The sequence below is a fragment of the Ascaphus truei genome, unplaced genomic scaffold (assembly GCF_040206685.1).
Source record: "Ascaphus truei isolate aAscTru1 unplaced genomic scaffold, aAscTru1.hap1 HAP1_SCAFFOLD_1714, whole genome shotgun sequence".
NCBI lineage: Eukaryota > Metazoa > Chordata > Amphibia > Anura > Ascaphidae > Ascaphus > Ascaphus truei.
Genome location: NW_027454610.1, coordinates 39,260 through 64,327, shown reverse-complemented (window position 1 = coordinate 64,327; position 25,068 = coordinate 39,260). Strand labels below are relative to the sequence as shown.

At 43.3% G+C, this 25,068-nt stretch overlaps 1 long non-coding RNA gene across 5 annotated transcripts; it reads left to right on the top strand.

Moving 5' to 3' along the window:
- LOC142476765 (uncharacterized) lies at positions 1-24,816 on the top strand. 5 transcript variants are annotated; one of them, XR_012791966.1, is made up of 15 exons: positions 1-83; positions 2,482-2,601; positions 3,622-3,717; positions 5,162-5,265; positions 6,498-6,608; positions 9,007-9,126; positions 10,147-10,242; positions 11,687-11,790; positions 13,023-13,133; positions 15,532-15,651; positions 16,672-16,767; positions 18,210-18,321; positions 21,943-22,062; positions 23,049-23,146; positions 24,711-24,816. It is a non-coding gene; the product is annotated as an uncharacterized LOC142476765 (long non-coding RNA). The 5 variants fall into 5 exon arrangements; XR_012791969.1 differs by lacking the exon at positions 5,162-5,265; XR_012791967.1 differs by lacking the exon at positions 6,498-6,608.
- The last annotated feature ends 252 nt before the right edge of the window (positions 24,817-25,068 follow it).

Sequence of the window (25,068 nt, the reverse complement as noted above, 5' to 3'; positions counted from 1 at the left end):
ATTAAATTGGAGGGGGACTAGATTCAGCATTTCATCATGAACTCTGCACTTGTGAGAATTTAACTTCTTGAATACCCTGACAGGTACACGCAACATTAAGACTATAATCTGCTGTGCAAGCTTTCGTGCTATACCTCCCCCTCAGGTTTTGATTTATACATTTGCTCCCTCAATTCATGTCCTCTAATATTTGAAAGCTCTCTAGTAGCATTTTCTCTTTACCACAGAACGTCATCCCAATGTAACCTCTCTCTTGTTCTTTCTGCTTGCTGTTTCCTCACTCCTCTGTTAAACTTTTCTAATTTCTCTAACTTCCACACTCCTGCTTTTATCCACATGTTCTCCTCTTTCCTTCCCCTACCTTTGCATGTGTCTACACACTGCACCATTTGTACAGACCTCTATTGCAGCTATTTCTGCACTGCTCAATGAAAAGCACTCTTTAATATCCTATTCTCTGTGCCCCCTCTCTCTGCGCCCCCTCTTTTGGCGCCTCCTCTCTCTGCGCCCCCTCTCTCTGCGCCTATCTGTCTCATTCTCTCTACGTCCCTCTCTCTCTACATAGAGCTATCTCTGTCTCTCTCTACACCTATCTCTGTGTCTCCTTCTATGTTTGCTGATGTGTGGGATATCTCTTATAATCTTGAACCTGCTCATATACACATCGGGCCTCCCTGCCTCTGCCTCCCTGCTAAGAGTGTTAACCTATCTAATGTAATCCACATTCCTTTCCTTACTTTTCTCTTCCCTTCTCCTATGCCATCTGGAATGTCCGTTCTCTGACTAACAAGGCTCTAGTTGTACATGACCTCTTCTGCTCTCATCATTCACAATCAGTCATTCCCCTCACCCCATCTTACCTGTCCCACTGATTTGCCTCTGCTTAATTAAACTCTCCTCTGACATCTACTCTAACCTCTCTGCTCTCTCTCTCTTTCCGCTTAAACTAACAATCTTATTAACTCTTACAATGCTATCCTCCTATCTATATGCCCCCTCTAGGCTCTGACACACTTGTCCCTCTAGCCCACACCCTTGGCTAAATTCCCAAACATGTTCATCACACTTCCACTCGCTGTTCTTAATGCCTATGAAGGAAATCACACAATTGATATTTGATTTTTCTACAGTAAAAATGTCTCCAGTCCTGTATAAAGCTGCTCTCTGGGGCCAAACCACACTACTTTTTTTTCACATTCATCAACACTCAAATTTAATTTATGCTGTCTTTTTTTCCCTGTATTTGACTCCCTCCACTAACCTTCTCCTCACACTTGCCATCCTTCCTTCACTTCTCCTCAAGCATTTGACTACTTCAGAGGCAAGGTGGATGCCACCCACAAGGAGATTCCTTCTGTCCCTTCCCCCTTCTCTCCTTCTACCTAATTCTCCTTCTGCATTTGACTCCTTTTCTTCTCTTACAGAGCTGGAAGCTAATCATCTTCTCTTCTCCCTCTACCACATGCCCTCTAGATCGTATCCCCTCACACCTTACTGCATCTCTTAGTCCCCACTCTCACCCACATCTTCAATTCCTCCCTATTCTCTGGCTCTTTACCCTCTTACTTTAAGCCTGTAGTGGTCACCCTTTTCTCAGAAACAACCTACACCCTATGTGCCTTACTAACTACCGCCCTGTATCCCTCCTGCTGTTTGTCTCCTAATTGCTAGAATGTCAACATTCTTAAATCACATTCCCTCCTGGATCCTTTACAACCTGCCTTTCGTACAGCTCGTTCTACAGACTGTGCTTAAAGCAAATTCCCAAGGTCACTTTTCCCTACTAATCCTACTTGATCTATCTGCTGCGTTTGATGCTCTCAATCACTCTCCTCCTTCATATTCTAAACTCTCTCTTGGTATCCGTAACACAGTTCTATCCTGGTTTTCATCATAACTTTCCTGTCACACATTCTCCATCTCTGTTGCTAACATGTCTTCGTCTTCTATTGATCTGTCTGTGGGTATACATCAGGGCTCTGTTCTGAGATCTCTCTTTCTCTCTACATACTATCATTTGGTGACCTCATCAACTCTTTGTGACAATCCTATAAATAACAAATACAAATATCAGGTCATGGGAATAAGTGATTTGGACATAAAAGTAACATTTCGGAAGTGTGGACAACTAATACATCTTGTAGATTGCCTTTACAGTGTGATGTCATTGATTCAGTAGATTGTGTGCAGACCAGGACTGCAGTACAGTGTCACTCACATGGATGACTTGCGTGGTAGAAGCTCAAGAACAAGGATGTCAAACTCCAGTCCTCGAGGGCAGCAAACAGGCCAGGTTTTCAGGATATCCCTACTGAAAACCTGGCCTGTTTGGGACCCTCGAGGACTGGAGTTTGACATGCATGCTCTAGAAGGAGCACAGCTGTGGGTGGGAGGTGGATTTGCTTTGCATCAAATGGTTTGGAGCAAGGTTTATTGTATGTATTATCATAATAACAATGCAATGCTTAACTTTTATTTCAGGAGGGATGACTGCAGAACAGAAGTGAATATTGAAGCCATGTGTTCCTTTTCTTGCAAAAGAGAAAATTTGAAGGACAGTTGAAGAGAAGGAAAATTACTACACAGAGACAGATAAGCAATGTGTATATTTCTCATTTACCATTTAGTATTTGTCGTTTTATTGACTCCACACAATCCGGCTGCTACGGGTTTCACATTGAATATTTTCATCTCTACTCTACCCCTTCCTGTGATCTGAACCATGCAAGTTTTCGTTGATTCAATACATCATGAGTAGAGGGTGGCTACAGTATGAAGTAAAGACCCAAGGACCACATCTACTACCATTCATAACAAGAACATGTGCAGTAGCGCACAGCTGCAGTTCTATGTGATTGTTATGAAAGGTTGAGGTGGTTCAATTCTATGAATCTGGAGTGGGATGGATCCTGTTTGCATCATATGGTTTCATCTAGGCCAGTAGATTATATAACTCTCAGTACAGGTTACACATGGCATCAGTATTAGTGATTTAAAGAGGAGGAAAGCTTCAATGTGGAGAACAAAGCCAAGTAATGTTGAAGTTACTCCTTTTACCATTTACTTGGTCAGTCTGTACTGTGTACTCCCCACACAGCTGCTAAGGATCTTCCATTTTAAATACTTTCACCTCCTATTCTGCACTGCTTTGCTGCCCATTATTCAGAGATGCGTTCCAGTCATGTTTACCACTCTGAATCTCTCTGCAGTCATTGGTTCAGCACATCATGGGTAGAGCATGGCTACAGATACAGCAAGCTATTATTATTTTACCGGCTGATCATCCATAATATTGCATTAAAACATAGAATATCACTTAATTTCCAAAAGATTCAGTGATGCTGATAATGCACAATCTCACAACATTTCCCATCATAATGCCATAATGCACCAGTGGGAGAAATAATCCTTGCTATATCTGTACATTGTGTGACGTATTACCTCCATGACCATTGAGAGCAAGTACATCTTCTGTATAGAGCGGCTGTGTTATGATGCAGTTATTGATCATCATTGACATAATCACAAGAATCTTATGCAAAGGGAAATTGTCCGCAGCGAAGTGAGATTTCAGCCCCCAAACGTCTGTAATATTAATGCAATGTCTTACTTTTGTTGCAGTGAACACTGAAGAGACGGATCTACTACAACACTGTACAGGATGAGCATACGCTACAAGCAGCAAAATGATCTTGCAGTTGACAGTATGTTGTTCTGGTAATGTGCACAATTATTATTTATGGGCTACACACCACAGTGCTGGACATATTCTGTTAACTTCAACTCTACTCCTAACATGGAGATGTCTTCCTGGTGTTACTGATTCAGTACATCATATGCACAGTGTGGTTATGATATGATGGATTGATTTAATGAACCCACCAACCAATGATGACATCTGCATCATCTTCTGTAAAGTGCAGCTACAGCATGATATTATCAGCATTTGGTGCGGTATAATCAGAGGTATCTATGTGCTTTTGTGCCTGTTTTAAGTCCTCCAGCTTAACGCCCCTACACCTCCCACTACACAGGCATACTTACTTATGCATACACTGACATCTGGCATACCTACACACACCCCAGGGCCACTTCCTTCCCCTGATGTCAGGGAGAGGATGGGCATGCAGAGTGCAGTAAGTCTCCACGTTACTCTGGCCAACAGTCTTGGCCTACCTCCAGCATCTGTCACCCACAACATCTGTTCCCTCCTTGTAAAGTGCTGAACTATCTCACCTGGGTCAGTGCTATAGCTGATCACAGTGCCCGATCAGGATGTCACTGTGACAGGCAGCAGTGCAGATTGACCGGTCAATCAATGCAGTGCCGCAACATATGCACTAAATGAGATTTCCGTGCCCCCAGTCAGGTTACTCCCTGGGCAGTGACCCTGCTCACACCCTCCCCTAGTTCCACCTCTGATCACAATTATCTCTCTTGGAGAGTGTAGCAAATTGGAGTTGGGGGAATCTCACCTCTGCCATGCATGGTCACAATCTGGGCACAGGACCCAAATAGTGGGCAATGTGGCACTTCTTACAGTAGAGAATAAGTAACTTTATTCTTTACTTGTGTATTAAGGACCTTATTTGCATTAAATTCAGTCCACATGGGACCAAGACTTTCTGGCTTACTGAACAAAGTGGAATTGTTTCGTAGAGGGTGGAGAATTGTATTTTATCTGAAATTACCCCCTCTGCACAAAATACAAACAATTATACCCATACAAGTACCTTGTGGAAGTTGTTGCCCTCTATCTTCCTGTGGTCTCTCCCTGTTTCTCACCGTGCCTCCTCCCATTTCCTTGCACCTCTGCGTCTCCGCATATATCCCTATACTCAGAGCCGGCTCCGGTCAGTGACATGGGATGCCCAAATATGAGCATACCCATATATGGGCATCCATGCCACTGACCGGAGCCCGCTCTGTTGCGGATATGGAGAGAGACTGGGAGATTTACATCCCCTTATAATTCATATGGTGCATAGTACCGGCACGTATTGTTTTACCGGTACTGTGTACCTTCCTACTTTCACACTGGTACAGTATATGCTGCAGTGGGACTGAGAGGGATATATTGGTAACACATAGTCATTGTTGGGGGAATTCAATCCATTTTGAAAATAGTAATGAAATGTTTTTTACTTTTCTTTTTTTTCAGTAATGAAGAATGAAACATTTCTGTTAAAATTGAATTGGAGGTGAACTGGATTCATCATCAACTCTGCACCAGTGTGAATTGATGTTCTTTAATGTTCTGATAAGGTACATGCAACATCTCTTCCTCAACCCCTGCACCACTCTCTGCCTCTTGCCTCTCTCTCTCCACCTCCCTGCTAAGCGTATTAACCCATCTAATGTAATCCACATTCCATGTCTCACTTTACTCTTCACTTCTCACGTGCCCTCTGGAATGACTGCTCTCTGACTAACAAGGTCTATTTGTACATGACCTCTTCTGCTCTCATCCACCACCTCTCATTCCCCTCACCCCTGTCCTACTCGATACCTCAGCTTAATTGAACTCTCTCCTCTGACATCTACCCTTATCTCTAACCTCTCCTCACTTTCTGCTTAAACTAACTATCTTGTTAACTTTTACAATGCTATCATCTCCTCCTCCCTCCTCCTCCTTCCTCCTCCCTCCTCCATTATATATATACCCCTTCTAGGCTCTGACACACTCATCCCTCTAAGGCCATGATTATCATGGGCACATGCTTGGTCGTCCACAGTGCGTGCGAGCGATGCAGAGCCGCCTCGGACCTCAGTGCAGGGATTGCTGCATACCCCCAGCATCTGTCACCCACAAACAATACACACACTAATACTCCCCACAATACACACTATAATACCTCCTCAATACTAATCTCCCCAATAATATTATAGCTCCAAACACAATATACACAACACCCTTACACAAGATACACAATCTAGTACTCTCCTCTGCACCTCTACACACAATATAATACTCCCACACACACAATATACACACTACCCTCCTACCCCCATAAAATACAACCAATAATACACACACACTTTGTGGATGTTGGGACCAGCTCCCGGCATGCACCAGTGAAAGAGAGAGGCCCGCAGAAGCTCGGAAGAACTCCCTCCATCCGTGCCTTCCTCCGTTTCACATCTTCTCCCTGTCTCTCTCCCTCCCTTTCCTTGCATCTCCCTGCGTCTTTACGTATACCCAGTCAGTGACGGCTCTGGTCACGTGATGCCTTAATATGGGCTTATCCATATATGTTCATCCACGTCACTAATGTGATGCCCGCACTGTTGCGGAGCTGGTACTTACGACGGGCACTTATTGTTTTATCAGTACTGCGTACCTGACTCTACCGGCCTACTTTCAACACTAGTACAATATGTGCTTCACTACGAGTGAGTGGGGAATATTGGCATCACACAGTCACTGTTGAATATGCCATTCAATCCATTTTGAAAATAGTAATGCAATGTGGTTTTGTTTTGTTTGCTTTTTGCAGTAATGAAGAATGGAAAAGTTATATTAAAATTAAATTGGAGGGGGACTAGATTCAGCATTTCATCATGAACTCTGCACTTGTGAGAATTTAACTTCTTGAATACCCTGACAGGTACACGCAACATTAAGACTATAATCTGCTGTGCAAGCTTTCGTGCTATACCTCCCCCTCAGGTTTTGATTTATACATTTGCTGCCTCAATTCATGTCCTCTAATATTTGAAAGCTCTCTCCTAGCATTTTCTCTTTACCACAGAACGTCATCCCAATGTAACCTCTCTCTTGTTCTTTCTGCTTGCTGTTTCCTCACTCCTCTGTTAAACTTTTCTAATTTCTCTAACTTCCACACTCCTGCTTTTATCCACATGTTCTCCTCTTTCCTTCCCCTACCTTTGCATGTGTCTACACACTGCACCATTTGTACAGACCTCTATTGCAGCTATTTCTGCACTGCTCAATGAAAAGCACTCTTTAATATCCTATTCTCTGTGCCCCCTCTCTCTGCGCCCCCTCTTTTGGCGCCTCCTCTCTCTGCGCCCCCTCTCTCTGCGCCTATCTGTCTCATTCTCTCTACGTCCCTCTCTCTCTACATAGAGCTATCTCTGTCTCTCTCTACACCTATCTCTGTGTCTCCTTCTATGTTTGCTGATGTGTGGGATATCTCTTATAATCTTGAACCTGCTCATATACACATCGGGCCTCCCTGCCTCTGCCTCCCTGCTAAGAGTGTTAACCTATCTAATGTAATCCACATTCCTTTCCTTACTTTTCTCTTCCCTTCTCCTATGCCATCTGGAATGTCCGTTCTCTGACTAACAAGGCTCTAGTTGTACATGACCTCTTCTGCTCTCATCATTCACAATCAGTCATTCCCCTCACCCCATCTTACCTGTCCCACTGATTTGCCTCTGCTTAATTAAACTCTCCTCTGACATCTACTCTAACCTCTCTGCTCTCTCTCTCTTTCCGCTTAAACTAACAATCTTATTAACTCTTACAATGCTATCCTCCTATCTATATGCCCCCTCTAGGCTCTGACACACTTGTCCCTCTAGCCCACACCCTTGGCTAAATTCCCAAACATGTTCATCACACTTCCACTCGCTGTTCTTAATGCCTATGAAGGAAATCACACAATTGATATTTGATTTTTCTACAGTAAAAATGTCTCCAGTCCTGTATAAAGCTGCTCTCTGGGGCCAAACCACACTACTTTTTTTTCACATTCATCAACACTCAAATTTAATTTACGCTGTCTTTTTTTCCCTGTATTTGACTCCCTCCACTAACCTTCTCCTCACACTTGCCATCCTTCCTTCACTTCTCCTCAAGCATTTGACTACTTCAGAGGCAAGGTGGATGCCACCCACAAGGAGATTCCTTCTGTCCCTTCCCCCTTCTCTCCTTCTACCTAATTCTCCTTCTGCATTTGACTCCTTTTCTTCTCTTACAGAGCTGGAAGCTAATCATCTTCTCTTCTCCCTCTACCACATGCCCTCTAGATCGTATCCCCTCACACCTTACTGCATCTCTTAGTCCCCACTCTCACCCACATCTTCAATTCCTCCCTATTCTCTGGCTCTTTACCCTCTTACTTTAAGCCTGTAGTGGTCACCCTTTTCTCAGAAACAACCTACACCCTATGTGCCTTACTAACTACCGCCCTGTATCCCTCCTGCTGTTTGTCTCCTAATTGCTAGAATGTCAACATTCTTAAATCACATTCCCTCCTGGATCCTTTACAACCTGCCTTTCGTACAGCTCGTTCTACAGACTGTGCTTAAAGCAAATTCCCAAGGTCACTTTTCCCTACTAATCCTACTTGATCTATCTGCTGCGTTTGATGCTCTCAATCACTCTCCTCCTTCATATTCTAAACTCTCTCTTGGTATCCGTAACACAGTTCTATCCTGGTTTTCATCATAACTTTCCTGTCACACATTCTCCATCTCTGTTGCTAACATGTCTTCGTCTTCTATTGATCTGTCTGTGGGTATACATCAGGGCTCTGTTCTGAGATCTCTCTTTCTCTCTACATACTATCATTTGGTGACCTCATCAACTCTTTGTGACAATCCTATAAATAACAAATACAAATATCAGGTCATGGGAATAAGTGATTTGGACATAAAAGTAACATTTCGGAAGTGTGGACAACTAATACATCTTGTAGATTGCCTTTACAGTGTGATGTCATTGATTCAGTAGATTGTGTGCAGACCAGGACTGCAGTACAGTGTCACTCACATGGATGACTTGCGTGGTAGAAGCTCAAGAACAAGGATGTCAAACTCCAGTCCTCGAGGGCAGCAAACAGGCCAGGTTTTCAGGATATCCCTACTGAAAACCTGGCCTGTTTGGGACCCTCGAGGACTGGAGTTTGACATGCATGCTCTAGAAGGAGCACAGCTGTGGGTGGGAGGTGGATTTGCTTTGCATCAAATGGTTTGGAGCAAGGTTTATTGTATGTATTATCATAATAACAATGCAATGCTTAACTTTTATTTCAGGAGGGATGACTGCAGAACAGAAGTGAATATTGAAGCCATGTGTTCCTTTTCTTGCAAAAGAGAAAATTTGAAGGACAGTTGAAGAGAAGGAAAATTACTACACAGAGACAGATAAGCAATGTGTATATTTCTCATTTACCATTTAGTATTTGTCGTTTTATTGACTCCACACAATCCGGCTGCTACGGGTTTCACATTGAATATTTTCATCTCTACTCTACCCCTTCCTGTGATCTGAACCATGCAAGTTTTCGTTGATTCAATACATCATGAGTAGAGGGTGGCTACAGTATGAAGTAAAGACCCAAGGACCACATCTACTACCATTCATAACAAGAACATGTGCAGTAGCGCACAGCTGCAGTTCTATGTGATTGTTATGAAAGGTTAAGGTGGTTCAATTCTATGAATCTGGAGTGGGATGGATCCTGTTTGCATCATATGGTTTCATCTAGGCCAGTAGATTATATAACTCTCAGTACAGGTTACACATGGCATCAGTATTAGTGATTTAAAGAGGAGGAAAGCTTCAATGTGGAGAACAAAGCCAAGTAATGTTGAAGTTACTCCTTTTACCATTTACTTGGTCAGTCTGTACTGTGTACTCCCCACACAGCTGCTAAGGATCTTCCATTTTAAATACTTTCACCTCCTATTCTGCACTGCTTTGCTGCCCATTATTCAGAGATGCGTTCCAGTCATGTTTACCACTCTGAATCTCTCTGCAGTCATTGGTTCAGCACATCATGGGTAGAGCATGGCTACAGATACAGCAAGCTATTATTATTTTACCGGCTGATCATCCATAATATTGCATTAAAACATAGAATATCACTTAATTTCCAAAAGATTCAGTGATGCTGATAATGCACAATCTCACAACATTTCCCATCATAATGCCATAATGCACCAGTGGGAGAAATAATCCTTGCTATATCTGTACATTGTGTGACGTATTACCTCCATGACCATTGAGAGCAAGTACATCTTCTGTATAGAGCGGCTGTGTTATGATGCAGTTATTGATCATCATTGACATAATCACAAGAATCTTATGCAAAGGGAAATTGTCCGCAGCGAAGTGAGATTTCAGCCCCCAAACGTCTGTAATATTAATGCAATGTCTTACTTTTGTTGCAGTGAACACTGAAGAGACGGATCTACTACAACACTGTACAGGATGAGCATACGCTACAAGCAGCAAAATGATCTTGCAGTTGACAGTATGTTGTTCTGGTAATGTGCACAATTATTATTTATGGGCTACACACCACAGTGCTGGACATATTCTGTTAACTTCAACTCTACTCCTAACATGGAGATGTCTTCCTGGTGTTACTGATTCAGTACATCATATGCACAGTGTGGTTATGATATGATGGATTGATTTAATGAACCCACCAACCAATGATGACATCTGCATCATCTTCTGTAAAGTGCAGCTACAGCATGATATTATCAGCATTTGGTGCGGTATAATCAGAGGTATCTATGTGCTTTTGTGCCTGTTTTAAGTCCTCCAGCTTAACGCCCCTACACCTCCCACTACACAGGCATACTTACTTATGCATACACTGACATCTGGCATACCTACACACACCCCAGGGCCACTTCCTTCCCCTGATGTCAGGGAGAGGATGGGCATGCAGAGTGCAGTAAGTCTCCACGTTACTCTGGCCAACAGTCTTGGCCTACCTCCAGCATCTGTCACCCACAACATCTGTTCCCTCCTTGTAAAGTGCTGAACTATCTCACCTGGGTCAGTGCTATAGCTGATCACAGTGCCCGATCAGGATGTCACTGTGACAGGCAGCAGTGCAGATTGACCGGTCAATCAATGCAGTGCCGCAACATATGCACTAAATGAGATTTCCGTGCCCCCAGTCAGGTTACTCCCTGGGCAGTGACCCTGCTCACACCCTCCCCTAGTTCCACCTCTGATCACAATTATCTCTCTTGGAGAGTGTAGCAAATTGGAGTTGGGGGAATCTCACCTCTGCCATGCATGGTCACAATCTGGGCACAGGACCCAAATAGTGGGCAATGTGGCACTTCTTACAGTAGAGAATAAGTAACTTTATTCTTTACTTGTGTATTAAGGACCTTATTTGCATTAAATTCAGTCCACATGGGACCAAGACTTTCTGGCTTACTGAACAAAGTGGAATTGTTTCGTAGAGGGTGGAGAATTGTATTTTATCTGAAATTACCCCCTCTGCACAAAATACAAACAATTATACCCATACAAGTACCTTGTGGAAGTTGTTGCCCTCTATCTTCCTGTGGTCTCTCCCTGTTTCTCACCGTGCCTCCTCCCATTTCCTTGCACCTCTGCGTCTCCGCATATATCCCTATACTCAGAGCCGGCTCCGGTCAGTGACATGGGATGCCCAAATATGAGCATACCCATATATGGGCATCCATGCCACTGACCGGAGCCCGCTCTGTTGCGGATATGGAGAGAGACTGGGAGATTTACATCCCCTTATAATTCATATGGTGCATAGTACCGGCACGTATTGTTTTACCGGTACTGTGTACCTTCCTACTTTCACACTGGTACAGTATATGCTGCAGTGGGACTGAGAGGGATATATTGGTAACACATAGTCATTGTTGGGGGAATTCAATCCATTTTGAAAATAGTAATGAAATGTTTTTTACTTTTCTTTTTTTTCAGTAATGAAGAATGAAACATTTCTGTTAAAATTGAATTGGAGGTGAACTGGATTCATCATCAACTCTGCACCAGTGTGAATTGATGTTCTTTAATGTTCTGATAAGGTACATGCAACATCTCTTCCTCAACCCCTGCACCACTCTCTGCCTCTTGCCTCTCTCTCTCCACCTCCCTGCTAAGCGTATTAACCCATCTAATGTAATCCACATTCCATGTCTCACTTTACTCTTCACTTCTCACGTGCCCTCTGGAATGACTGCTCTCTGACTAACAAGGTCTATTTGTACATGACCTCTTCTGCTCTCATCCACCACCTCTCATTCCCCTCACCCCTGTCCTACTCGATACCTCAGCTTAATTGAACTCTCTCCTCTGACATCTACCCTTATCTCTAACCTCTCCTCACTTTCTGCTTAAACTAACTATCTTGTTAACTTTTACAATGCTATCATCTCCTCCTCCCTCCTCCTCCTTCCTCCTCCCTCCTCCATTATATATATACCCCTTCTAGGCTCTGACACACTCATCCCTCTAAGGCCATGATTATCATGGGCACATGCTTGGTCGTCCACAGTGCGTGCGAGCGATGCAGAGCCGCCTCGGACCTCAGTGCAGGGATTGCTGCATACCCCCAGCATCTGTCACCCACAAACAATACACACACTAATACTCCCCACAATACACACTATAATACCTCCTCAATACTAATCTCCCCAATAATATTATAGCTCCAAACACAATATACACAACACCCTTACACAAGATACACAATCTAGTACTCTCCTCTGCACCTCTACACACAATATAATACTCCCACACACACAATATACACACTACCCTCCTACCCCCATAAAATACAACCAATAATACACACACACTTTGTGGATGTTGGGACCAGCTCCCGGCATGCACCAGTGAAAGAGAGAGGCCCGCAGAAGCTCGGAAGAACTCCCTCCATCCGTGCCTTCCTCCGTTTCACATCTTCTCCCTGTCTCTCTCCCTCCCTTTCCTTGCATCTCCCTGCGTCTTTACGTATACCCAGTCAGTGACGGCTCTGGTCACGTGATGCCTTAATATGGGCTTATCCATATATGTTCATCCACGTCACTAATGTGATGCCCGCACTGTTGCGGAGCTGGTACTTACGACGGGCACTTATTGTTTTATCAGTACTGCGTACCTGACTCTACCGGCCTACTTTCAACACTAGTACAATATGTGCTTCACTACGAGTGAGTGGGGAATATTGGCATCACACAGTCACTGTTGAATATGCCATTCAATCCATTTTGAAAATAGTAATGCAATGTGGTTTTGTTTTGTTTGCTTTTTGCAGTAATGAAGAATGGAAAAGTTATATTAAAATTAAATTGGAGGGGGACTAGATTCAGCATTTCATCATGAACTCTGCACTTGTGAGAATTTAACTTCTTGAATACCCTGACAGGTACACGCAACATTAAGACTATAATCTGCTGTGCAAGCTTTCGTGCTATACCTCCCCCTCAGGTTTTGATTTATACATTTGCTGCCTCAATTCATGTCCTCTAATATTTGAAAGCTCTCTCCTAGCATTTTCTCTTTACCACAGAACGTCATCCCAATGTAACCTCTCTCTTGTTCTTTCTGCTTGCTGTTTCCTCACTCCTCTGTTAAACTTTTCTAATTTCTCTAACTTCCACACTCCTGCTTTTATCCACATGTTCTCCTCTTTCCTTCCCCTACCTTTGCATGTGTCTACACACTGCACCATTTGTACAGACCTCTATTGCAGCTATTTCTGCACTGCTCAATGAAAAGCACTCTTTAATATCCTATTCTCTGTGCCCCCTCTCTCTGCGCCCCCTCTTTTGGCGCCTCCTCTCTCTGCGCCCCCTCTCTCTGCGCCTATCTGTCTCATTCTCTCTACGTCCCTCTCTCTCTACATAGAGCTATCTCTGTCTCTCTCTACACCTATCTCTGTGTCTCCTTCTATGTTTGCTGATGTGTGGGATATCTCTTATAATCTTGAACCTGCTCATATACACATCGGGCCTCCCTGCCTCTGCCTCCCTGCTAAGAGTGTTAACCTATCTAATGTAATCCACATTCCTTTCCTTACTTTTCTCTTCCCTTCTCCTATGCCATCTGGAATGTCCGTTCTCTGACTAACAAGGCTCTAGTTGTACATGACCTCTTCTGCTCTCATCATTCACAATCAGTCATTCCCCTCACCCCATCTTACCTGTCCCACTGATTTGCCTCTGCTTAATTAAACTCTCCTCTGACATCTACTCTAACCTCTCTGCTCTCTCTCTCTTTCCGCTTAAACTAACAATCTTATTAACTCTTACAATGCTATCCTCCTATCTATATGCCCCCTCTAGGCTCTGACACACTTGTCCCTCTAGCCCACACCCTTGGCTAAATTCCCAAACATGTTCATCACACTTCCACTCGCTGTTCTTAATGCCTATGAAGGAAATCACACAATTGATATTTGATTTTTCTACAGTAAAAATGTCTCCAGTCCTGTATAAAGCTGCTCTCTGGGGCCAAACCACACTACTTTTTTTTCACATTCATCAACACTCAAATTTAATTTACGCTGTCTTTTTTTCCCTGTATTTGACTCCCTCCACTAACCTTCTCCTCACACTTGCCATCCTTCCTTCACTTCTCCTCAAGCATTTGACTACTTCAGAGGCAAGGTGGATGCCACCCACAAGGAGATTCCTTCTGTCCCTTCCCCCTTCTCTCCTTCTACCTAATTCTCCTTCTGCATTTGACTCCTTTTCTTCTCTTACAGAGCTGGAAGCTAATCATCTTCTCTTCTCCCTCTACCACATGCCCTCTAGATCGTATCCCCTCACACCTTACTGCATCTCTTAGTCCCCACTCTCACCCACATCTTCAATTCCTCCCTATTCTCTGGCTCTTTACCCTCTTACTTTAAGCCTGTAGTGGTCACCCTTTTCTCAGAAACAACCTACACCCTATGTGCCTTACTAACTACCGCCCTGTATCCCTCCTGCTGTTTGTCTCCTAATTGCTAGAATGTCAACATTCTTAAATCACATTCCCTCCTGGATCCTTTACAACCTGCCTTTCGTACAGCTCGTTCTACAGACTGTGCTTAAAGCAAATTCCCAAGGTCACTTTTCCCTACTAATCCTACTTGATCTATCTGCTGCGTTTGATGCTCTCAATCACTCTCCTCCTTCATATTCTAAACTCTCTCTTGGTATCCGTAACACAGTTCTATCCTGGTTTTCATCATAACTTTCCTGTCACACATTCTCCATCTCTGTTGCTAACATGTCTTCGTCTTCTATTGATCTGTCTGTGGGTATACATCAGGGCTCTGTTCTGAGATCTCTCTTTCTCTCTACATACTATCATTTGGTGACCTCATCAACTCTTTGTGACAATCCTATAAATAACAAATACAAATATCAGGTCATGGGAATAAGTGATTTGGACATAAAAGTAACATTTCGGAAGTGTGGACAACTAATACATCTTGTAGATTGCCTTTACAGTGTGATGTCATTGATTCAGTAGATTGTGTGCAGACCAGGACTGCAGTACAGTGTCACTCACATGGATGACTTGCGTGGTAGAAGCTCAAGAACAAGGATGTCAAACTCCAGTCCTCGAGGGCAGCAAACAGGCCAGGTTTTCAGGATATCCCTACTGAAAACCTGGCCTGTTTGGGACCCTCGAGGACTGGAGTTTGACATGCATGCTCTAGAAGGAGCACAGCTGTGGGTGGGAGGTGGATTTGCTTTGCATCAAATGGTTTGGAGCAAGGTTTATTGTATGTATTATCATAATAACAATGCAATGCTTAACTTTTATTTCAGGAGGGATGACTGCAGAACAGAAGTGAATATTGAAGCCATGTGTTCCTTTTCTTGCAAAAGAGAAAATTTGAAGGACAGTTGAAGAGAAGGAAAATTACTACACAGAGACAGATAAGCAATGTGTATATTTCTCATTTACCATTTAGTATTTGTCGTTTTATTGACTCCACACAATCCGGCTGCTACGGGTTTCACATTGAATATTTTCATCTCTACTCTACCCCTTCCTGTGATCTGAACCATGCAAGTTTTCGTTGATTCAATACATCATGAGTAGAGGGTGGCTACAGTATGAAGTAAAGACCCAAGGACCACATCTACTACCATTCATAACAAGAACATGTGCAGTAGCGCACAGCTGCAGTTCTATGTGATTGTTATGAAAGGTTGAGGTGGTTCAATTCTATGAATCTGGAGTGGGATGGATCCTGTTTGCATCATATGGTTTCATCTAGGCCAGTAGATTATATAACTCTCAGTACAGGTTACACATGGCATCAGTATTAGTGATTTAAAGAGGAGGAAAGCTTCAATGTGGAGAACAAAGCCAAGTAATGTTGAAGTTACTCCTTTTACCATTTACTTGGTCAGTCTGTACTGTCTACTCTCCACACAGCTGCTAAGGATCTTCCATTTTAAATACTTTCACCTCCTATTCTGCACTGCTTTGCTGCCCATTATTCAGAGATGCGTTCCAGTCATGTTTAGCACTCTGAATCTCTCTGCAGTCATTGGTTCAGCACATCATGGGTAGAGCATGGCTACAGATACAGCAAGCTATTATTATTTTACCGGCTGATCACCCATAATATTGCATTAAAACATAGAATATCACTTAATTTCCAAAAGATTCAGTGATGCTGATAATGCAGAATCTCACAACATTTCCCATCATAATGCCATAATGCACAAGTGGGAGAAATAATCCTTGCTATATCTGTACATTGTGTGACGTATTACCTCAATGACCAATGAGAGCAAGTACATCTTCTGTATAGAGCGGCTGTGTTATGATGCAGTTATTGATCATCATTGACATAATCACAAGAATCTTATGCAAAGGGAAATTGTCCGCAGCGAAGTGAGATTTCAGCCCCCAAACGTCTGTAATATTAATGCAATGTCTTACTTTTGTTGCAGTGAACACTGAAGAGACGGATCTACTACAACACTGTACCGGATGAGCATACGCTACAAGCAGCAAAATGATCTTGCAGTTGACAGTATGTTGTTCTGGTAATGTGCACAATTATTATTTATGGGCTACACACCACAGTGCTGGACATATTCTGTTAACTTCAACTCTACTCCTAACATGGAGATGTCTTCCTGGTGTTACTGATTCAGTACATCATATGCACAGTGTGGTTATGATATGATGGATTGATTTAATGAACCCACCAACCAATGATGACATCTGCATCATCTTCTGTAAAGTGCAGCTACAGCATGATATTATCAGCATTTGGTGCGGTATAATCAGAGGTATCTATGTGCTTTTGTGCCTGTTTTAAGTCCTCCAGCTTAACGCCCCTACACCTCCCACTACACAGGCATACTTACTTATGCATACACTGACATCTGGCATACCTACACACACCCCAGGGCCACTTCCTTCCCCTGATGTCAGGGAGAGGATGGGCATGCAGAGTGCAGTAAGTCTCCACGTTACTCTGGCCAACAGTCTTGGCCTACCTCCAGCATCTGTCACCCACAACATCTGTTCCCTCCTTGTAAAGTGCTGAACTATCTCACCTGGGTCAGTGCTATAGCTGATCACAGTGCCCGATCAGGATGTCACTGTGACAGGCAGCAGTGCAGATTGACCGGTCAATCAATGCAGTGCCGCAACATATGCACTAAATGAGATTTCCGTGCCCCCAGTCAGGTTACTCCCTGGGCAGTGACCCTGCTCACACCCTCCCCTAGTTCCACCTCTGATCACAATTATCTCTCTTGGAGAGTGTAGCAAATTGGAGTTGGGGGAATCTCACCTCTGCCATGCATGGTCACAATCTGGGCACAGGACCCAAATAGTGGGCAATGTGGCACTTCTTACAGTAGAGAATAAGTAACTTTATTCTTTACTTGTGTATTAAGGACCTTATTTGCATTAAATTCAGTCCACATGGGACCAAGACTTTCTGGCTTACTGAACAAAGTGGAATTGTTTCGTAGAGGGTGGAGAATTGTATTTTATCTGAAATTACCCCCTCTGCACAAAATACAAACAATTATACCCATACAAGTACCTTGTGGAAGTTGTTGCCCTCTATCTTCCTGTGGTCTCTCCCTGTTTCTCACCGTGCCTCCTCCCATTTCCTTGCACCTCTGCGTCTCCGCATATATCCCTATACTCAGAGCCGGCTCCGGTCAGTGACATGGGATGCCCAAATATGAGCATACCCATATATGGGCATCCATGCCACTGACCGGAGCCCGCTCTGTTGCGGATATGGAGAGAGACTGGGAGATTTACATCCCCTTATAATTCATATGGTGCATAGTACCGGCACGTATTGTTTTACCGGTACTGTGTACCTTCTTACTTTCACACTGGTACAGTATGTGCTGCAGTGGGACTGAGAGGGATATATTGGTAACACATAGTCATTGGTGGGGGAATTCAATCCATTTTGAAAATAGTAATGCATTGTTTTTTACTTTTTTTTTTTCAGTAATGAAGAATGAAAAAGTTCTGTTAAAATTGAATTGGACGTGAACTGGATTCAGCATTTCATCATCAACTCTGCACCAGTGTGAATTGACGTTCTTTAATGTTCTGACAAGGTACATGCAACATCTCTTCCTCTACCCCTACACCACCCTCTGCCTCTTGCCTCTCTCTCCACCTCCCTGCTAAGCGTATTAACCCATCTAATGTAATCCACATTCCTTGTCTCACTTTACTCTTCCCTTCTCACGTGCCCTCTGGAATGTCTGCTCTACGACTAACATGGTCTATTTGTACATGACCTCTTCTGCTCTCATCATCCACCACTTCTCATTCCCCTCACCCCTGTCCTACTCGATACCTCAGCTTAATTGAACTCTCTCCTCTGACATCTACCCTTATCTCTAACCTCTCCTCACTTTCTGCTTAAACTAACTATCTTGTTAACTCTTACAATGCTATCATCTCCTCCTCCCTCCTCCTCCATCATCTATATGCCCCTTCTAGGCTCTGACACACTCATCCCTCTAAGGCCGTGATTATCATGGGCACACGCTTGGTCGTCCACAGTGCGTGCGAGCGATGCAGGGCTTCCCCGTCGCCTCGAACCTCAGTGCGGGGATTGCTGGAGCGACAGGCATGCGCTAACTTTGCCTTCTGTTGCGTGCTTACTATAGACGCAGCCTAACCCATGCATTGGTTTAATTCACAAGCACGCTCTCATCACACTTCATCACATCACACTGCTGCTCTTAACACCTATGGAGGAAATCTCACAGTCTGATTTTCTACACTAAACCTTTGTCCTGTTCTGTAAAACTCTGCTCCTTTTTTTAAGGTCAAACACTACTTTTTCCTCACTCATCAACACTCCAATTTCATTCACACTGTCTTCTATGTATTTGAGTCCCACCACTGACTTTCTCCTCCCACTTAACATCCATCCTTTATTTCTCCTCAAGCCTTTGCTCACTTGAGGCAAGGTGGATGCCATCCACAAGTAGATTCGTTCTCTCCCTTCCCCCTCTCTCTTTTTCTATCTAGATCTCATTGCACTCTTGACTCCTTTTCTCCTGTCACAAAGCTGGAACCTGATCTTCTCTTCTCCCTCTACCACATGCCCTCTCAATCCTATATTCTCACTCTCACCCACATCTTCAATTCCTCCATATCCTTTGGCTCTTTCAACTCTTCCTTTTAAGCATGCAGTGGTCACCCCTATTCTCAAAAATAACCTTGACCTTGTGTGAATTTCTAACTATCGCCCTGTATCCGTCCTACCATTTGCCTCCTAATTGCTAGAACGTCTTGTGATCTCCCGTTTGATCAACATTCTTAAATCACATGCTCCTCTGGGCCCTTCACAATCTGCCTTTCCCAATGTAACCAATTATGTACATAAAGAAAATTCCCAAGGTCCATTTTACTTACTAATCCTGCTTGATCTCTCTTCTGCTTTTGATACTGTCAATCACTCTTCTCATTCATATTCTAAACTCTTTCTTCGTATCCGCAGCAAACTTATATCCTGGTTTTCATCATACTTCTCCATCACACATTCTCCATCTCTGTTGCTAACGTGTCTTTGTCTCCTGTTGTTTTGTCTGTTGGTATACCTCAGGACTCTGTTCTGGGACCTCTCTCACTACATACTATCACTAGTTGACCTTATCAACTATTTTGGCCCTTGATATCATCTCTATGCAGATGATACACACACCTATCCACCCTACCGTCACTCCTGCAATTTAGTTCCTAGTTTCGGGTGGCCTCCTGGCTATATCCTCCATGGATGACACTCTTCTGCCTTAAACCTAATGTCTAAAACTGAGCTCCTCATATTTCCCCCTAAATCTGGCCTAATATCACCTTTCTCCATCGCAGTAAACAGTACTACCATCATCCTGTCATGAAAGCACATTGCCTAGGAGTAACATTTGACTCTTCCCTTTCCATCTTCATTCACGACACTGGCTAAAGTTTGTCGATTCTTCTCTGTAATATTTCCAAGATTTGCCCTTTTCTCTGTCAATCTACTGCTAAAACGCCAATGCATGCCCTTATCGTATGGGTTAACATACTGCTAACAGGGCTCCCTGCTTCACAACTTTCTCATTTGCAATCTATCCAAAACTCTGCTGCTTGAATAATTTCCCTTTCTCCCACAACAGTATCTGCTCATCTCCTCCTCCTCCTTAAATCCCTCTCCTTGCTTCCCATCAAGTTTCAGATCACCTACAAAGTTCTCCTCCTTACCTTTTTGTTAAGGTTCTCTATTAGTGGTGTACCGAGTACCCGGCGTTACCCGACACATTTCCAGCTACCCGGACATTACTCGAAACCGGCCACTGAGAAGCGGACTTGGCCGGGTAATACCCGGCGTCGGGTAATGTCAGGGCAGCTGGAAATAATCTTTTATACTTACCTTTCCTAAGACATCTAGGATCAGCAGCAGCAGTCCTCTGATGTTGGCAGCATCAGAGGTGTCTTCACCTGGCGGGGGGAGCTGCAGGAATCACTTCCACAGCACCGAAGCAGGTAAGCTGTGTCTGTGAGCCTGCAGCTCCCCCGCCGGCTGAAGACACCACAGATGCTGCCACCGTCACAGGACTGCTGCTGATCCTAGATGTCACCGCCACCCGGAAGGTAAGTGCCAAACCGTGTACCCGACCGGGTAGAACCTTTCATTTTGGCCGGGTACCCGTTACCCATTTTTTTATAGTTGAGGACCCAGTCCAACACTATTCTCTATTCATCTGCTCCTTCCTACATATCATCTTTGGTCTCGTTATGCCCTTCCTCGTCTCCTAAGCTCTACTAATAACTGTCTCCATTATACTTCTTACACCTCTACTGCGCACTCGCTCTCTTGCCTGAAACCCTTTCCCATCAATTTACCTGTGAAACTCACACACACTCAGTATATGCCAACATACCCTCTTCCACCCACATTTAAGATCAACCTTAAAATTCACAACTTAAATGAAGCATTTCAATAGCTTTTACTCGTTGCTACTGTCACTCATTCAGTCACTAACTATTGTTCCCAAGAAGTGCTTTATACTACAAGTACCCACCATTAAGGACAAGCATTGTCATCTACTGCACTTGTTCCCCCACCTGTTGTCTCTCTGTAAGTCTCCTTACATTTCTCTTAGATTGTAAACTACCCAGGACAGGGATTTACTTTCCTATTGTCTGTTTTTGTTTGTTGAACTTATTGTATAATAATTTCCTGTACTTTTTGGTCTCTCTTGTAAAGCGCTGAGTACACAATGGGTGGTATATAAATAGAGATATATGCAGAGTCTAGAGACAAGGCACACGTGTATAGGTAGCTACAGTTTATCCGGGACCGTATGCATCCTTGAAGTGCCTGTCCCAGTTATTTTCTATTGATTGCAATGTAGGAGTGTCTGTCCTGTCTTATTTTTTTATTATTATTATTATTATTATTATATATACAAAGATATATACAAAGATTGTTTCCTGTCGTTAGCATGACATAGTGTGACACAGTGTGATGTCATTGATTCAGTAGATTGTGTGCAGACCGGGACTGCAGTACAGTTTCACTGACATGAATAACTTGTGTGGTAGAAGCTCTAGAAGGAGCACAGCTGTGGGAGGGAGGTGGATTTGCTTTGTATCACATGGTTTGGAGCAAGGTTCATTGTATGTATCGTCAATAATAATTATAATAATAATAATGCAATGCTTAACTTTTTTATTTCAAGAGGAAAGACTGCAGAACAGAAGTGAATATTGAAGCCATGTGTTCATTTTCTTGCAAAATAGAAAATTGAAGGACAGTTGAAGAGGAGGAAAATGACTACACAGAGACAGATAAGCAATGTGTATATTTCTCATTTAGTATTTGTCGTTTTATTGACTCCAAAAAATCCGGCTGCTAAGGGTTTCGCATTGGACATATTCACCTCTACTCCACCCCTTCCTGTGATCTGTACCATGCAGATTTTTGTTGATTCAATACATCATGAATAGAGTGTGGCTACAGTATGAAGTACTGACCCAAGGACCACATCTACTACCATTCATAACAAGAACATGTGCAGTAGCGCACTGCTGCAGTTCTATGTTATTGCTATGAAAGGTTGAGGTGGTGCAATCATATGAATCTTGAGTGGGAGGGATCCTGTTTGCATCATTTAATTTGATCTAGGCCAGTAGAGTATATAACTCTCAGTACAGGTTACATATGGCATCAGTATTAGTGATTTAAAGAACAGAAAAACAGGAGTGGAGAACAAAACCAAGTAATGTTGAAGTTACTACTTTTTACTATTTACTTGGTCAGTCTGTACTGTCTACTCCCCACACAGCTGCTAAGGGTTTCCATTTGAGATACATTCACCTTCTACTCTGCACTACTGTGCTACCCTCTATTCAGAGATGAGTTCAAGTCATGTTTACCACTCTAAATCGCTCTGCAGTCATTGATTCAGCACATCATGGGTAGAGCATGGCTATAGATACAGCAAGCTTTATTTTACCCTAATATTGCATCAAAAAATAGAATATCACTCAGTTTCCTACAGATTTACTGATGCTGATAATGCAGAATCTCACCCTCCCATCATAATACACCAGAGGAAGAAATAATCCTTGCTATATATGTACATTGTGTGACATATTGCCTCCATGACCATTGATGGCAAATACATATTCTGTATAGAGCAGCTGTGTTATGATGTAGTTGTTATTGATCATCATTGAGATATAATCACAAGAATCTTATGCAAAGGGAAACTGTCATTAGCATAGTGGGATTTCAGCCCCCAAACTTCTGTAATATTAATGCAATGTCTTACTTTTATTGCAGTGAACACCGAAGAGACGGATCTACTACAACACTGCACAGGACAAGAGTATACACTACAAGCAGCAAAATGATCATGCAGTTGACAATATGTTGTTCTGGTAATGTGCACAATTATTATGTATGGGCTCCACACCACAGTGCTGGACATATTTTGTTAACTTCAACACTACCCCTACCATGGAGATGTCTTCCTGTGATTGGTGTTACTGATTCAGTACATCATATGCACAGTGTGGCTATTATATGATGGATTGATTTAATGAACCCACCAAACACTGATGACATCTGTATCATCTTCTGTAAAGTGCATCTACAGCAGGATATTATCAGCATTTGGGGTGATATAATCAGAGGCATCTATGTGCTTTTGTGCTGGGTAAAGTCCTCCAGCTGAACCGCCCCCCGCCCCCCACCCCCCTACACCTCCTGCCACACAGGCAAACTTACTTACACACACAGCACACTTACTTATGCACACTGACACTTGGCATACCTACACACACACACCCCACAGCCACTGGCATGCATGCAGAGTCCTGGGCATGCAGGATGGGCATGCAGAGTACAGAATATCTCCACCTTGCTCTGGCCCGTACTCTTGGCCTACCCCCAGCATCTGTCACCCACAACCTCTGTTCCCTCCCTGTAAATTGCTGCACTAACACACCTTGGTCAGCGCTGCAACCGATCACAGCACCGGATCATGTCACTGTGATAGGAAGCAGTGCTAATTGACCGGTCAATCAATGCCACGTGGCAACATACGCACCAAAAGAGATTTCCATGCCCCCTGACAGGCTACTCCCTGGGCAGTGACCCTGCTCATCTTCCACCTCTGATCACAATATTCTCTCTTGGAGAGTGTAGCAAATTGGAGTTGGGGGAATTTCACCTCTGCAGTGCATGTAGAGTCCTGTATGCAGAGTACAGAAAGTCTCCACCTTAGTCTGGCCCGTACTCTTGGCCTACCCACAGCATCTGTCACCCACAAATAATACATACACTAATACTCCCCACAATACACACTTTAATACCTCCTCAATAATAATCTCCCCAATAATATTATAGTCTTAAACACAATATACACAATACCCCCTAACACAAGATACCCAATCTAACACTCTCCTCTGCACCTCAACATAATATACACACTATAATACCCTACACACAATATAATACTCCCACACACACACACAATATACACACTATCCTCCTACCGCCATAAAACACAACCAATAATACACACACACTTTGTGGATGTTGGGACCAGCTCCTTGCATGCACCAGTGAAAGAGAGAGGCCTGCCATCAGTGCCTCCCTCCGTTTCCCATCTTCTCCCTGTCTCCCTCCCTTTCTTTGCATCTCCCTGCATCTTTGCGTATACCCAGTCAGTGACGGCTCCGGTCACGTGATGCCTTAATATGGGCTTATCCATATATCTGTTGCAGAGATGGAGAGAGACCTGGAGATTTTACATTTCCTTATAATTCATATTGGTACTTAGTACGGGCACTTATTGTTTTATCAGTACTGGGTACCTGACCGTACTGGCCTACGAGTGAGAAGGCAATATTGGCATCACACAGTTACTGTTGAATATGTCATTCAATCCATTTTGAAAATAGTAATGCAATGTGGTTTTGTTTTGTTTGCTTTTTGCAGTAATGAAGAATGAAAAAGTTATATTAAAATTAAATTGGAGGGGAACTGGATTCAGCATTTCTTCATGAACTCTGCACTTGTGAGCATTGACCTTCTTGAGTGCCCTGACAGGTACACGCAACTTTAAGACTATAATCTTCATCAACTGCTGTGCAAGCTTTCGTGCTATACCTCCCCCTCCGGTTTTGATTTATACATTTGCTCTCTCAATTCATGTCCTCTAATATCTGGAGGCTCTCTCCTAGCATTTCTCTCTACCACAGCACGTCATCCCAATGTAACCTCTCTCTTGTTCTTTCTGTTTACTGTTTCCTCACTCCTCTGTAAAACTTTTCTAATTTCTCTAACTTCCACACTC